Source organism: Triticum dicoccoides, chromosome 5B (genome assembly GCF_002162155.2).
Source record: "Triticum dicoccoides isolate Atlit2015 ecotype Zavitan chromosome 5B, WEW_v2.0, whole genome shotgun sequence".
NCBI lineage: Eukaryota > Viridiplantae > Streptophyta > Magnoliopsida > Poales > Poaceae > Triticum > Triticum dicoccoides.
Window position 1 is genome coordinate 55169095 of NC_041389.1, and position 14343 is coordinate 55183437.

Consider the following 14343-nt stretch of genomic DNA (forward strand, 5'->3'; position numbering starts at 1 on the left):
TGAACGTATCCAAGCTTATCTAGAGCAGACAGTAGGGCAAGTTTCATATATGAAGTAGAAACTAACATATCTAGGATAACACACCAGAACAAGGAACTGTAGCAGGACCTCGAACAGAAAGGAGAAGAACACATACAGGACAGCAGCAGCATTAGCACTGGACTTGGGGTCAGTGTCCTCGCCAGCCATGTCGTCGAGGAGGTTGTCGACATTGGGGAAGAAGTCGTCGTCGGGGAACTAGTCGTCGGAGTCCGGGGCGTCTGTGACGAAAAGGTCAGTAGTTGTGCTGAGCGCTCCCCAAAAACCTTATCACCCTTCTCCCGTACAAGACTCAAAGAAGTGCGGTTTCGGAGGCCTACTGTCCCGACCTGCAGTGCATGCCGCAAGCCGGGATGGGGAAAATGTAGCAGTAGCACAGTGCTCAGGAACTTGGTGGCGAGAGAGAGATGGTCTTTCTGATGTGTCTCTCTGGAGAGGAGCGACCTCTCTTATATAGCCACATGAGAGAGAGGCGAACAGGCTGTAACGGGAGGTGAAGCAACAAAGGGAGACGAAGTGAATAGGCAGCAGGCAAAGAAGTGCATCGTTCGTATTCAATCTCCACTACAGCAAAAACGTTTCAGCTCCCGTGTGACCATTCGTATACCCATCGTGCCTGGCAAAAATTTAGACATCGGCTTGGCTCATTCCTGCAACCCGCAGCGCGGCATGACGAGGCGTGGCGTGGCGAGGCGGGCGAGGGAGGAGGAACGCGCGTGGATGTCCCTCTTGTTCTCATGCTCATACATATGGGGAAAGAACCTCCCTTATAAAGAGGTCCAACTCCCTCTAAACTAGCAATGTGGGACTAAACTTTAGTTCCACCTCTTGCCTTGCACGAACGGGCTGCATGGGCCTCTAGGATTTATTAGGAATTTCTGAAACTGCTATTGGGCTGGCCCAAAATAGATAAAATTCCAGCATAGCTTTCTCTAGGAACACATTAAAATTCAAAGGAACGGTAGCATGGGCCATTGATCTACAACAACATAGACATGCAAAATACTATCAGGTACTAAGTTCATGATAAATTAAAGTTCCATTAATCATATTACTTAAGAACTCCCACTTAGATAGACATCCCTCTAATCATCTAAGTGAGATGGAGTAGTTTTCAATGGTGAACATCACTATGTTGATCATATCTACTATATGATTCACGCTCGACCTTTCGGTCTCAGTGTTCCGAGGCCATATCTGCATATGCTAGGCTCGCCAAGTTGAACCTGAGTATTCTACGTGTGCAAAACTGGCTTGCACCCCTTGTATGTGAACGTAGAGCTTATCACACCCGATCATCACATGGTGTCTCGGCATGACGAACTGTAGCAACGGTGCATACTCAGGGAGAACACTTGTACCTTGAAATTTAGTAAGGGGCCATCTTATAATGCTACCGTCATACTAAGAAAAATAAGATGCATAAATGATAAACATCACATGCAATCAAAATATGTGACATGATATGGCCATCATCATCTTGAGCTCGTGATCTCCATCACCGAAACATCGTCATGATCTCCATCATCACCGGCGCGACACCTTGATCTCCATCGTAGCATCGTTATCATCTCGCCAACTATTGTTACTACAACTATCGCTACCATTTAGTGATAAAGTAAAACAATTACATGGTGATTGCATTGCATACAATAAAGTGACAACCATATGGCTCCTGCCAGTTGCCGATAACTTTGTTACAAAACATGATCATCTCATACAACAATTTATATCTCATCATGCCTTGACCATATCACATCACAGCAAGCCCTACAAAAACAAGTTAGACGTCCTCTACTTTGTTGTTGCAAGTTTTACGTGGCTGCTACGGGCTTAGCAAGAACCGTTCTTACCTACGCATCAAAACCACAACGACTTTTCGTCAAGTGTGTTGTATTAACATTCAACAAGGACCGGGCATAGCCACACTCGATTCAAGTAAAGTTGGAGAAACAGACACTCACTAGCCACCTGTGTGTGAAGCACGTCAGTAGAACCAGTCACGCGTAAGCGTACGCGTAATGTCGGTCTGAGCCGCTTCCTCCAACAATACCGCTGAATCAAAGTATGACATGTTGGTAAGCAGTATGAATATTATCGCCCACAACTCTTTGTGTTCTACTCGTGCAAATAACATTTACGCATAGATCTGGCTCTGATACCACTGTTGGGGAACATACTAATTTCAAAATTTTCCTACGATCATGCAAGATCTATCTAGGTGATGCATAGCAACGAGAGGGGAGAGTGTTGTCTACGTACCCTCATAGACCGAAAGCGGAAGTGTTATGACAACGCGGTCGATGTAGTCGTACGTCTTCATGATCCGATTGATCCTAGCACCGAAGGTACGGCACCTCCGTGATTTGCACACGTTCAGCTCGGTGACGTCCCACGAACTCGAGATCTAGCTGAGGTCGAGGGAGAGTCTCATCAGCACGACGGCGTGGTGACAGTGATGATGAAGTTACCGGCGCAGGGCTTCGCCTAAGCACTACGACGATATGACTGAGGTGGAAATCTGTGGAGGGGGGCACCGCACACGGCTAAAAGATCAACTTGTGTGTCTATGGGGTGCCCCCTCCCCCATATATAAAGGAGTGGAGGAGGGGAGGGCCGGCCCTCTATGGCGCGCCGAAGGGGCGAGTCCTACTCCCGGTAGGAGTAGGTTTCCCCCTTCCCTAGTTGGAGTAGGAGAAGAAGGAAGACGGAGAAGGAGAGAAGGAAAGGGGGGCCAACCCCCTTCCCAATTCGGATTGGGCTTGGGAGGGTGCGCCCCCACCTTGGCCGCCTCCTCCTCTCTTCCACCATGGCCCATTAAGGCCCATTGACTCCCCAGTGGGTTCCGGTAACCTCTGGTACTCCGGAAAAATGCCTGAACCACTCGGAACCTTTCCGGTGTCCAAACATAGCCTTCCAATATATCAATCTTTATGTCTCGACCATTTCGAGATTCCACGTCATGTCTGTGATCACATCCAGGACTCCGAACAACCTTAGGTACATTATATATCACATAAACTCATAATACCAATCGTCATCGAACGTTAAGCGTGCGGACCCTATGAGTTCAAGAACTATGTATACATGACCAAGAAACGTCTCCGGTCAATAACCAATAGCGGAACCTGGATCCTCATATTGATTCCTACATATTCTATGAAGATCTTTATCGGTCAAACTGCATAACAACATACATTGTTCCCTTTGTCATCGGTATGTTACTTGCCCGAGATTCGATCGTCGGTATCTCAATACCTAGTTCAATCTCGTTACCGGCAAGTCTCTTTACTCGTTCTGTAATACTTCATCCTGCAACTAATTCATTAGTCACAATGCTTGCAAGGCTTATAGTGATGAGTATTACCGAGAGGGCGCATGTAAGGGCATATTTATCCCTTAGTAGTTTTGGTGATTGATGACAATGGTTTAGCGGACTAATCGTGTGCATCGAGCTTTTCAGATAGATCATGTTAGAGCACAAAACGATTTGGTGCCCCTCGAAGACTTTTGAAGACAGCGTTTCTCTACGTTTCTTTTCGGTGGATTTGAGTCATAGGAGATTCGTACTATTAAGAGGGGTCCACTTTGGAAAGGTTTGGGTGGAATCTCGCGTACACACCGTTTGCACCATCTTTCCGTTGGCTCTTTGGAGTTTACTCTGTCTCACCGTATCTCTGCAGGGTGAAGGCTTCCTAAGTGTTGATGTTCATAGGCTGGTAGAAGTACTGCTCCCCAGAGCGGTACTACCGCAGGCCCTTGTGGTAGTACCGGGCCTTGGCACGGTAGTACCGCAGGTGCCCATGGAAGTACCGCTCCTCCTAAGCGGTAGTACCGTGAACTTTGGCCAAGCGCTACTGCGCAAGCGGTAGTAGGGGCGGATGTAATTTTTTACATCCGCGCCCTACGCGGTAGTACCGTGCTCCGGCGCGGTAGTACCGTGATACCGGGCCAGGCACAGTGGCACCAAGCAGAAATAGGGGCGGATGTAATTTTTTACATCCGCGGCCTCCACGGTAGTACCGCACCTGGTTTGCGGTAGTACCATGTCGGACTTTTGCATAGATATTTTCTCAACGGAGGTAGTCACGGATGTATTTTTTTATATCCGTGCCTACAGTGCCTGGACCATGCCTACCTTGCGGAAGTACCACATGGGGTCGCGGTAGTACCGCGCCAGCGGTTCTATCGTCCCCTGTCGGTGCTCCTCAGAACGGGTCCAGGCCCTGCCGTGCCCGCGGTAGTACCGCAATCCTCCGTGGTAGTACCGCAGGCACGTGCGGTAGTACTTCTCCTGGTGCACGGTAGTACCGCGGGTCGCGGGCTGAGTAGGTGGGTAACGGTTGGATTTGTCCCGTGACTATAAAAGGGGTGTCTTCATCCTCTAGTTGACCACCTCTTCCACCTCTAAGCTCCATTGTTGCTCCAAGCTCCATTTTCGCCCGATCTCCCTCCCTAGCCAATCAAACTTGTTGATTCTCTAGGGATTGGTTGAGAAGGCCCCGATCTACACTTCCACCAAGAGAAATTTGATTCCCCCACTAATCCCTTGTGGATCTTGATACTCTTGGGTGTTTGAGCACCCTAGACGGTTGAGGTCACCTCGGAGCCATAGTCCATTGTGGTGAAGCTTCGTGGTGTCATTGGGAGCCACCAATTCAGTTGTGGAGATTGCCCCAACCTTGTTTGTAAAGGTTCGGTCGCCGCCTCCAAGGGCACCAATAGTGGAATCATGGCATCTCGCATTGTGTGAGGGCGTGAGGAGAATACGGTGGCCCTAGTGGCTTGTTGGGGAGCATTGTGCCTCCACACCGCTCCAACGGAGACGTACTTCCCTTCAAAAGGAAGGAACTTCGGTAACACATCCTCATCTCCATCGGTTCCACTTTTGGTTATCTCTCACCTTTACTTGTGCAAGCTATATTGTGTTATTTCCGTTGCTTGCTTGTGTACTTGTTGTTGTTGCATCATATAGGTTGCTCACCTAGTTGCATATCTAGACAACCTACTTTGATGCAAAGTTTAATTTGGTAAAGAAAAGCTAAAAATTGTTAGTTGCCTATTCACCCCCCCTCTAGTCAACTATATAGATCCCTTCAATTGGTATTAGAGCCTCATCTCTTTATTAAGGACTTTGCCGTCCAAAGAGTATGGTTGATACCGTAGACGGTGGGGAGGAACACTCCGGTGTGAATTCGGTCTCGTCTATGGCCGATGGGGGAATCACGGTCTCTCGTGAGGAATTAAATGTGGCTTTGGACACATAGAAAACCTCCACGACGACCGAGGTCAAAAGCATGTTTAATTAATTCTTAGAAGGACTTAAACTATCTACCTCGCTGATGAAAGTGGGTGATCCCACTAACAAGGTGACGGATGCTAACTTCGACAAGGGTCCTTCTACTAGTGGTAGAAATGGAAATGGTATGTTTGCCCATGTGGAACCTCCTCTTACCTATAGAGGACCGATTCCATCTACTCATTTAAATCATGCCGGCCCTCCTCCTAAGACTGTGAAAAATGAAGATTTTGTTGCTTGGGTCTATCACTTTAAGTGTCATTTAAAACATGTTAACACTAATCTTTGGAGAATCATTGAAGAAGGTCTCTATCCGCATGACCCAAGCAACTTCACCCCAAGAGAAGCCGCGGATAATCAATTCAATGAGAATGCTCTCTTCATCCTTCAAGATGTAATTCCACCCGAAGACAGTGCTCATCTCCGACCGTTCACCGTGGCCAAAGAAGCATGGCACCATGTTGTTTCCCTCTACAAGGGAAGCACTAGCATTCAAAGCTCCAACTATGAAGTGGTGCAAGATGAAGCCTATGAGTTTGCAATGAATGAAGATGAAGAGCCTCGTGTGCTTTACCGAAGATTGACCACCCTTGCGGTCTCACTCCGAGATCATGGGAGTAAGGATACGAATGACAATTGGATCAAGCGCAAGTTCCTCAAGGCCATGATGCCTTACCACAAGGCCATGTCTTCCGTCATCCGTCAAAGGCCGTACTTCCACACCTTGTCCTCAAATGCCGTGTTGGATGAGTTTGTGCCGATGAGGATCTTGGACAAGACCGTCGACAATGTGGTGTTGCATTCTCAAAGAGCAAAGAATCCCAACCCCGAAAATACGAAATATGATTATCATTAGCACATGGCTCTTGCTTCAAGGCAATTTTGGAGCAAGAAGAACACAAGGCCCAACTTCCACAAGAACAACTCAAGTGGCTTCAAGGGCAAGCAACATGTGAGAACATGTTACAATTGTGGTAATGTGAGCCACTTTGTTGTGGATTTCCCTTACGAGAAGCGGGAAGACAATGGTGGCAAGCTCATCTGAAAAGACAAAGCCAAGTCGTTCCCCAACAAGAACAACTTCACCAAGAAGACTCCTATCAAAGGGTTGGTGTCACAAGAAGAATACAATGAGGAGGATTATGATGATGATGAAGATAGTGAAGTCATGGCCATGGCCTCTGTTGCCATTGCCACCACTCCACGGGTGTCTCTCTTTGATTCACCCAACGAGAACATCACCGCCAAATGCCTCATGGCCAAAACCACCAACAAGGTAACCCCCAACATCAAAACTACCATCATTACTAATCCCTCCTTGACGAATTGCATTGATGAAAATGAGGGGTCTAATGAAGAGACAAATGAATTTGAGTCTTTTATGAGTAAGCTCAAGGGCAAATCCAAGAAGCACTTCGTTGCTCTCTTGGAACAACTTGGTGAAGCCAGTGACATGATCGAGGCTCATGAAGAAACCATCTCTAAGATGGAAGTTCATAGTCATGACTATGCCGATGAGATATCGGATCTCTCTAATGCTCTTGAGGAAGAGTGTGGGCATCATTTGGCTCTTGAGGAGTCACACAACGATGACCATGCTAAATTAAAGAAAGATCTTGATCATGCTCTTATTGTCTCTCATGTGCTAAACTCCAAGAAGGCTAAACTTGGGGTTGACCTTGCTAGACTCAAAGAGGAGTTTGATTTACTTGAAAAGGCTCACAAGGCCTTGAAGGGTGCTCATGCTAACCTCAAGGAGTCTCATTATCAACTCCAAGTGAAGCTAACCAAGGAGAAAGCCACATTTCCTCATATGGTCTTAATTGATAATGCAAATGCTACTAACCCGTGTTGGGAGCATGTGCATCTTGTGGAGGAGAATGCCAAGTTGAAGGAGCAACTTAATAAAGGCCTTGTGTCGTGTATACAAGGTGAGAAGAATCTCAACGACCTTTTGAGCAATCAAAAGGAAGTTGTTGCCAAGGAGGGAGTTGGGTTCGCACCCAAGTTCAATAACAAGAAGAAGAATGACAATACCAAACGACCTCCCCCTCTCAAGCAAACCTTTTTGAAGGAGGGAGAGGGTACTTCTAAGGAGAATAAGAACAATGTAAAGGATGGCAACGTCAAAAGGGGCAATGCCATCCCTTCCAACAAAGACGACGGCTTTAACCCTTCTTATGTGTTGTGCCGTGCTAGTGACGGGCATGTTTATGCTAAATTTGTTGGTTCTCCTTATGAGTACATTGAATGGTCTATTTGGTTTCCCAAGACCCTTGTTACTAACATCAAAGGACCCATTACTCAATGGGTACCTAAAACCAAGCATTGATCTCTTGTAGGTGTTTGCTTCCGATGGGGGATCATGGTTGCTTGATAGTGGAGCTACAAATCATATGACCGGAAGCAAGGACCTGGTGGTGGATGTGCAAAAGATTCCATCTATGCCCACCAATGTCGAGTGGGGTGATGCCTCGTTCTCCAAGGTATTGGGTCTTGGCAAGGTTGTCATTTCTCATGATCTCACGATCGAGAAAGTCATGCTTGTTGAGTCCCTTGCATACAATTTACTTCCTGTTCGTCAACTTGCACTCATGGATTTTGCCACTTTCTTTGATATTGATACCATGGCCCTCTTGTGGAGCAAGACTCTTAAAGTAGCTTTTGTTGGGCATGTCGAGAACGGTCTTTATGTGATTAACTTTTCGGAGTGACCCACTAAGACGGCGACATGCCTAATGGCTAAAGTTGATGTGGGATGGCTTTGGCATCGCCGTCTAGCCCATGTCAATATGAGATCTTTGCAAAGTCTTCTCAAGGGGGACCATGTACATGGACTAATGAATGTTAGTTTTGCCAAAGATCGTGCTTGCAGTGCTTGTATCGAAGGAAAGCTACATGAGAAGGCTCACCCTCCCACGACTATCATCTACTCGAAGAGACCCTTGGAGCTCCTTCACATGGAACTCTTTGGGCCTCCATCCTCTGATAGTCTTGGGGGTAGAAAGTATTGCTTGGTGATCATGGATGACTATTCAAGAAATACTTGGGTATATTTCTTCAAGAGGAAGAGCGAGACTCAACAAACTGTCATCGACTTTGCAAATGAAGCTCAACGTCAACATGATGCAAAGATCTTGACAATAAGGAGTGACAATGGCACTGAGTTCAAGAACTACACCTTGGATGAGTTTCTTAGTGATGAGGGGATCAAGCATCAATATGCTGCACCTTACACCCCTCAACAAAATGGTGTAGCGGAGAGGAAGAACCGAACGTTGATGGATGCGGCAAGGACCATGATGGCGGAGTTCAAGCCTCCTTACAACTTTTGGGCCAAAGCCATCAACACAACATGTCATGCATCAAATCGGCTCTATCTCCGCAAAGGCTTGAACAAGACTCTGTATGAAACACTCGCCGGTAACAAGCCCAACCTCAAGTACTTCCGGGTGTTCGGGTGTAAGTGTTTCATTCTCAAGAAAGGTGTTCGTTAGTCTAAATTTGAGGCTAGAGCTCATGAGGGCATATTTGTTGGTTATGCTACAAACTATCATGCTTACCGTGTCCTCAACAAGTCCATGGGGCTCATTGAGGAGACGTGTAACATGGAGTTTGACGAGAATAACGGCTCCCAAGTGGAGCAAAGTGGTACTTGTGATGTAGGTGATGAAATTACTCCCCAAGCCATAAGAAGAATGGGTGTTGGTTATATCCTACCCATTGAGGAACCCCTTGTGGCCGAAGGAGAAGGACAATGCTCCAATCAAGTGGAGCCATCACCAACCCAAGACACACACGCTTCCGAAGAACAAAGTGAAGGCCCTCAACCTCGTGAACAAGATCAAGGGCAAGATCAACCTAAAGTTGGTGGTGAACCACCAAGCGATGCCCAAGGTCAAGTTCTCCCTTTCGAGCAAGCTCAAGATCAAGAGCAAGCTCAAGATGATGAACAAGCTCGAGACGGCGCTCAAGATGATCAAGCCCCCTCCTCCTTTCACATCCGAGGAGGAATTAGAGCGTCGTGCTGCGAAGATCGCTTCCAAGCTCACTACCAAAGGTCATCTCATGGAGAATGTGGTTGGAAGCCTAAGAAAGGGGGTAAGCACTTGTAGACAATTAGCAAACTATTGTGAACATCACGCTTTTGTTTCTTGTGTCGAACCCCAAAAGATCTATGAGGCGCTCGAGGATCTGGATTGGCTCAATGCCATGCATGGAGAACTCAACAACTTCGAGCACAACCAAGTGTGGAAATTAATGCCAAGGCTGACCAGGAATCATAATGTCATTGGAACCAAGTGGATATTCAAGAACAAGCAAGATGCTCATGGGATCATTGTTCGCAACAAGGCTCGTTTGGTGGCACAAGGCTACTCCCAAGTCAAGGGTATCGACTACGGTGAAACCTTTTCTCCCGTTGCTCGCCTTGTATTCGTTCGTTGATTGCTTATGCTTCTCATCATAATTTCAAGTTGCAACAAATGTATGTGAAGAGTGCTTTTCTTAATGGTCCCATTAATGAGTTGGTGTATGTCAAACAACCCTCGGGGTTCGAGGATCCCTATTTCCCCGATCATGTGTACCAACTCAACAAGGCGGTCTATGGCCTTAAACAAGCCCCACGTGCGTGGTATGAGAATCTTACGGAGTTGTTACAAGATCGTGGGTTCGAAATCGGGAAAATCAACCCCATTCTTTTTACTAAGAAGGTCAAAGGGGAGTTGTTTGTGTGCCAATTATATGTTGATGATATTATTTTTGGTTCCCCTAACCAAGCTTTCAATGAAGAATTTGCCGCTCTCATGACCTCAAAGTTCAAGATGTCTATGATGGGAGAGTTGAAGTTCTTTCTCGGGTTCGAAATCAAGCAAAGAATAGAAGGAACCTTCATCAACCAAGCCAAATACACTCAAGACATGCTCAAGAGATTCAAGCTAAGTGATGTCAAGCCGGCCTCCACTCCAATGCCCGTCAAATGCCAACTTGACATTGATCCCAATGGTAAAGCGGTGGATCAAAAGGTATATTGCTCCATGATTGGATCCTTGCTTTACTGTTGTGCATCTAGACCGGATATCATGTTGAGTGTGGGAATTTGTGCACGGTTTCAAGCGCACATAAGGAAAGCCACTTTGTGGCGGTCAAGCGAATCTTTCGATATTTGGCTCATACCCCAAACTTTGGCTTATGGTACCCAAGAGGAGCCAACTTTGATCTTTTGGGCTTTACAGACTCAGATTGGGCGGGAGACAAAGTGGATAGGAAGTCCACCTCTAGAGGGTGCCAATTGCTTGGTTGCTCTTTAGTGAGTTGGTCTTCTAAGAAGCAAAGTTGTGCATCTCTCTCGTCCACCGAAGCGGAGTATGTGGCTGCCGGTAGTTGTTGTGCTCAACTTCTATGGATGAGGAAAACTTTGAAGGATTACAGTGTCACATGTGACGAAGTGCCTCTTTGGTGTGACAATGAAAGTGCCATCAAGATTTCTCTCAACCCGGTGCAACACTTCAAGACGAAGCATATTGAGATTCGGTATCACTTCATCCGGGATCACATTAGGCGAGGGGAGATCACGCTCAAGTATGTCAACACTAGTGTTAACCTTGCAGATATTTTCACGAAGCCCTTGGATGAAGCAAGATTTCGTGAGTTAAGGCATGAGCTAAATATCATTGATTCGAGCAATGTAGTTTGAACCCTTGCACACCCCACCATACTCATCATGCTACCTTGTCTAGGTGTAGGCATGGACATAGGGGGAATGTTGTTCCCTCAATGAACTTTCCCTCCCCCCATTATGCATAAATTGATCAAACTCTTTCACATTAACCATTTTTATGGTACTTGTGCTTCAAAGACGAGTCTTGGTCATGGGCCCAAAGATATTCTTCGCGGCACTACAAAAAAAAGACACATCCGTGACATTTTGGGCCGAACGAATTTTTTTCTGTGATACATATGACACTTCTATGACGATAATTGTGACAAAACCCGGTATCATCATAGATGTGGTGGGCTCCTACTTCTATGACAAAAAAATCATGACAGAAAATGGGCTTTTCGTCCTAGGCGGGCCGGAGACGCAGCTGCATGACATTCTTTGGGCCGTCCATGACAGAAAAAACGTGGTAGAAGCGAGGGTGAGGAAAATTTCGGGGAGTTTCCGGTTACGGTGGGTGGTCGGCGGCCGAGCGATGCGCGTTTCTCTCGTACACGTACGCGCATGTGTGCGAGGCGTTGGCTCTATCTAAACCCGAGCAAGGCGTTGGGCTCTAACTGAACCCGAACGATTGCACTGTAGGCTACGCGTTACTGAACCCGAGCGATCGACCGATGGCTGTTAACTGAACTCGATCGAGCGATTCCTTCGCTACTGCTGCTAACTGAAGTCGGTCGATTGGATGAACAGTGAGCGTTGCCGGGGGGGTGGATGAACAGTGAGCGCTGGGAGTGGATGAACAGGACCCGTGGCGTTACCTCTGGATGAACAGGACCCTGATCGATCGAGCCGGTTAGGGCTGGATGAACAGGACCCCGTGGAGGGCTAGATGAACAGGACGACTCCGTGGAGGGCTGGATGAACAGTAGATGGTGGAGGGGTGGATGAACAGTAGCCCGTGGAGGGTGGTTGAACAGGAGCCCGTGGAGAGGGGTGGTTGAACAATAGCCGGTGGAGTCGCGCGCGGTGGAGGATGGATGAACAAGAGCCCGTGGATGAATAGTCATAGGTGGAGGCTGGAGGAGGTCGACGGTGGATGAACAGTAGCCCATGGAGGCTGGAGGAGGTCGACGGTGGGGATGAACAGTATCCAGTGGAGTCCCATTTTGCGGTACGCCACACCCCTCCCGATGAACAGGACCCCCATTTCGACCATAGCGCTCCAACACAAGTCCGTTTCGTCCATTTTGTGGTACGCCACACCCCTCCCGATCAACAGGACCTCCGTTTCGACCGTAGGAGGTCTGTTTCCTCCGTTTTGCGGTACGCAAGACCCCTCCCGATGAACATGATCCCGTTTCAAACGTGGCCAATCGAACACAAGGCTGTCTCCGTTCTGCGGTACGCCAGGCCTCATTTCCATCGCATGTTCCGTCCAAGCCCTCCCAATGAACACGACGACGCATTCCGTTCCGACCCAGCCGGTTGGCTCCCCATGAACATGACAACGACGCTATTTCTCCGTTCCGACCCAGCCATGTACACGAGCCCTGGCCATACGTATGCGCGAGTAGGCGTTCGAGACCCCACCCGTATGTACTCATACGTGGCCGTATTTTCTTTCTTGCACCCTGGCTGTTGTACGTACGTGTACATGCTACGTGCGCGCCTCTACTACGACACGTGCACGCCTTTACTATGACACGTGCACGCCTCTACATCCACCAATATGTACGTACACGTTCGTGACCATAATGACAACGCTACGTACGCTTTGACCAGGTGGGTCCCGAATGTCAGGCACTTCCTTGCGTGCGAAGATGTAGCTGGTGGGTCCCAGCAGTTAGGGGGGCAAATCGTTTTTTTCCGGATGCACTTCCTTGCATGCGAAGATGTAGCTGGTGGGTCCCAGCAGTCAGGGGGAAATGTTTTTTTCATGAAATGCAGTGGCCCGTCCGATGGGTCCCAGCTGTCAGGTGGAGGAATCATTATTTTCCACATAATAAGGAGGCACTTCCTTGCTGCGGTCGTGGACCCAGCTGTCAGCCTCTCCACGTATAGTACACGTCCGATGGAAGTCGTTCCTTGACCACGTTGACCACGCCGCTTCGAGAGCACCACGGCGGTGGACGACGGCGAGGCCTAGGAAGGGGACGACGGGGAGTCGGGGAAGACGCGACAGTGGAAGCCCGCGCGGAGATGAGTACGAGGTTTCACTGGTTCGGCTGTGGTGTGAGGCTGCCGTCGCCGCAGGGCCTGGTCAGTGGTGGGAATAGTAGGGGGCGGTGAGGCCTCCGCGGCAGCACAGCCGGCCACGGGAGGCAGGAGCATGCGGCACGACCGACGCTGCTTTGGGTGGCTGGAGCAAGAAGACCAGAGGTTGAAGAAGCACTACGGCCGTTGGATGGACATCGTACGATCACTGCAGCTAGAATCGTTTATATTCACTAAGTTGACAAAGCCCTTGGTTTTTTTTAGCAAAGACAAAGCCCTTGGTACGCGTCAACTTAGTAGGCCCACAACTCGGATTTGGCAGAGAACATATAGCCCATTTGCGATTTGTAAGAATGTACAACCCATTTTTTAATTCTACTAGAATTTACTACAGCCCATTTACAGTTTGTTAAAAGTACATCCCAACTTCTAGCTAGGACAACGATTAATAATTTCAAACAACCGCTCAAAACAGAATTCAAAAAAAAATCCCATTTTGATGGGATCCGAAATATTTTTATCTGAAATTTCTAGTTAGATTAAATATAATTTCAAAATAAAGTTGTATTACGTTAAAATCCAACGAAATATTGCGCGCGCAATAAGTAATGAAATTAAAATTTTCAAATTCCAAAAATAATATATTTTTAAACTAATTACGTATTTGGTGCATAGTTACTGCCCAGTTATTATAATTACATCACATTCTGTCGGCCCAGTTGCATTGTTGATGTTGAAAAAAAAGGCCTGTGTAGTACAGTACAACCTAACATGGTTACTCAGCCCACATTTAGCGACGCCGGAAAGGCCCAAACAAGGCTTCTGTACAACTTTTTGAAGTCACTGAGCTCAACTAATAATTTAAGAAAAAAGTTAGATTACAGTGGAACCTAATTAAAAGCTGTCACGAGCAAATAAATAATTCAACGGGTCCCACTTGTGCGTGTGTGTGTGTGTGCGCGCGCGCGCGCGCGTGTGTGTGTGTGTGTGTGTGTGTGTGTGAGAGAGAGAGAGAGAGAGAGAGAGAGACCCATCGGTCGATGCTCGTAAATACATCTTTCAACCATATGCATTGCTGATGCTCAGTAAAAACTTATATAGTTGACACAATCATATAGAACATCATAGTACA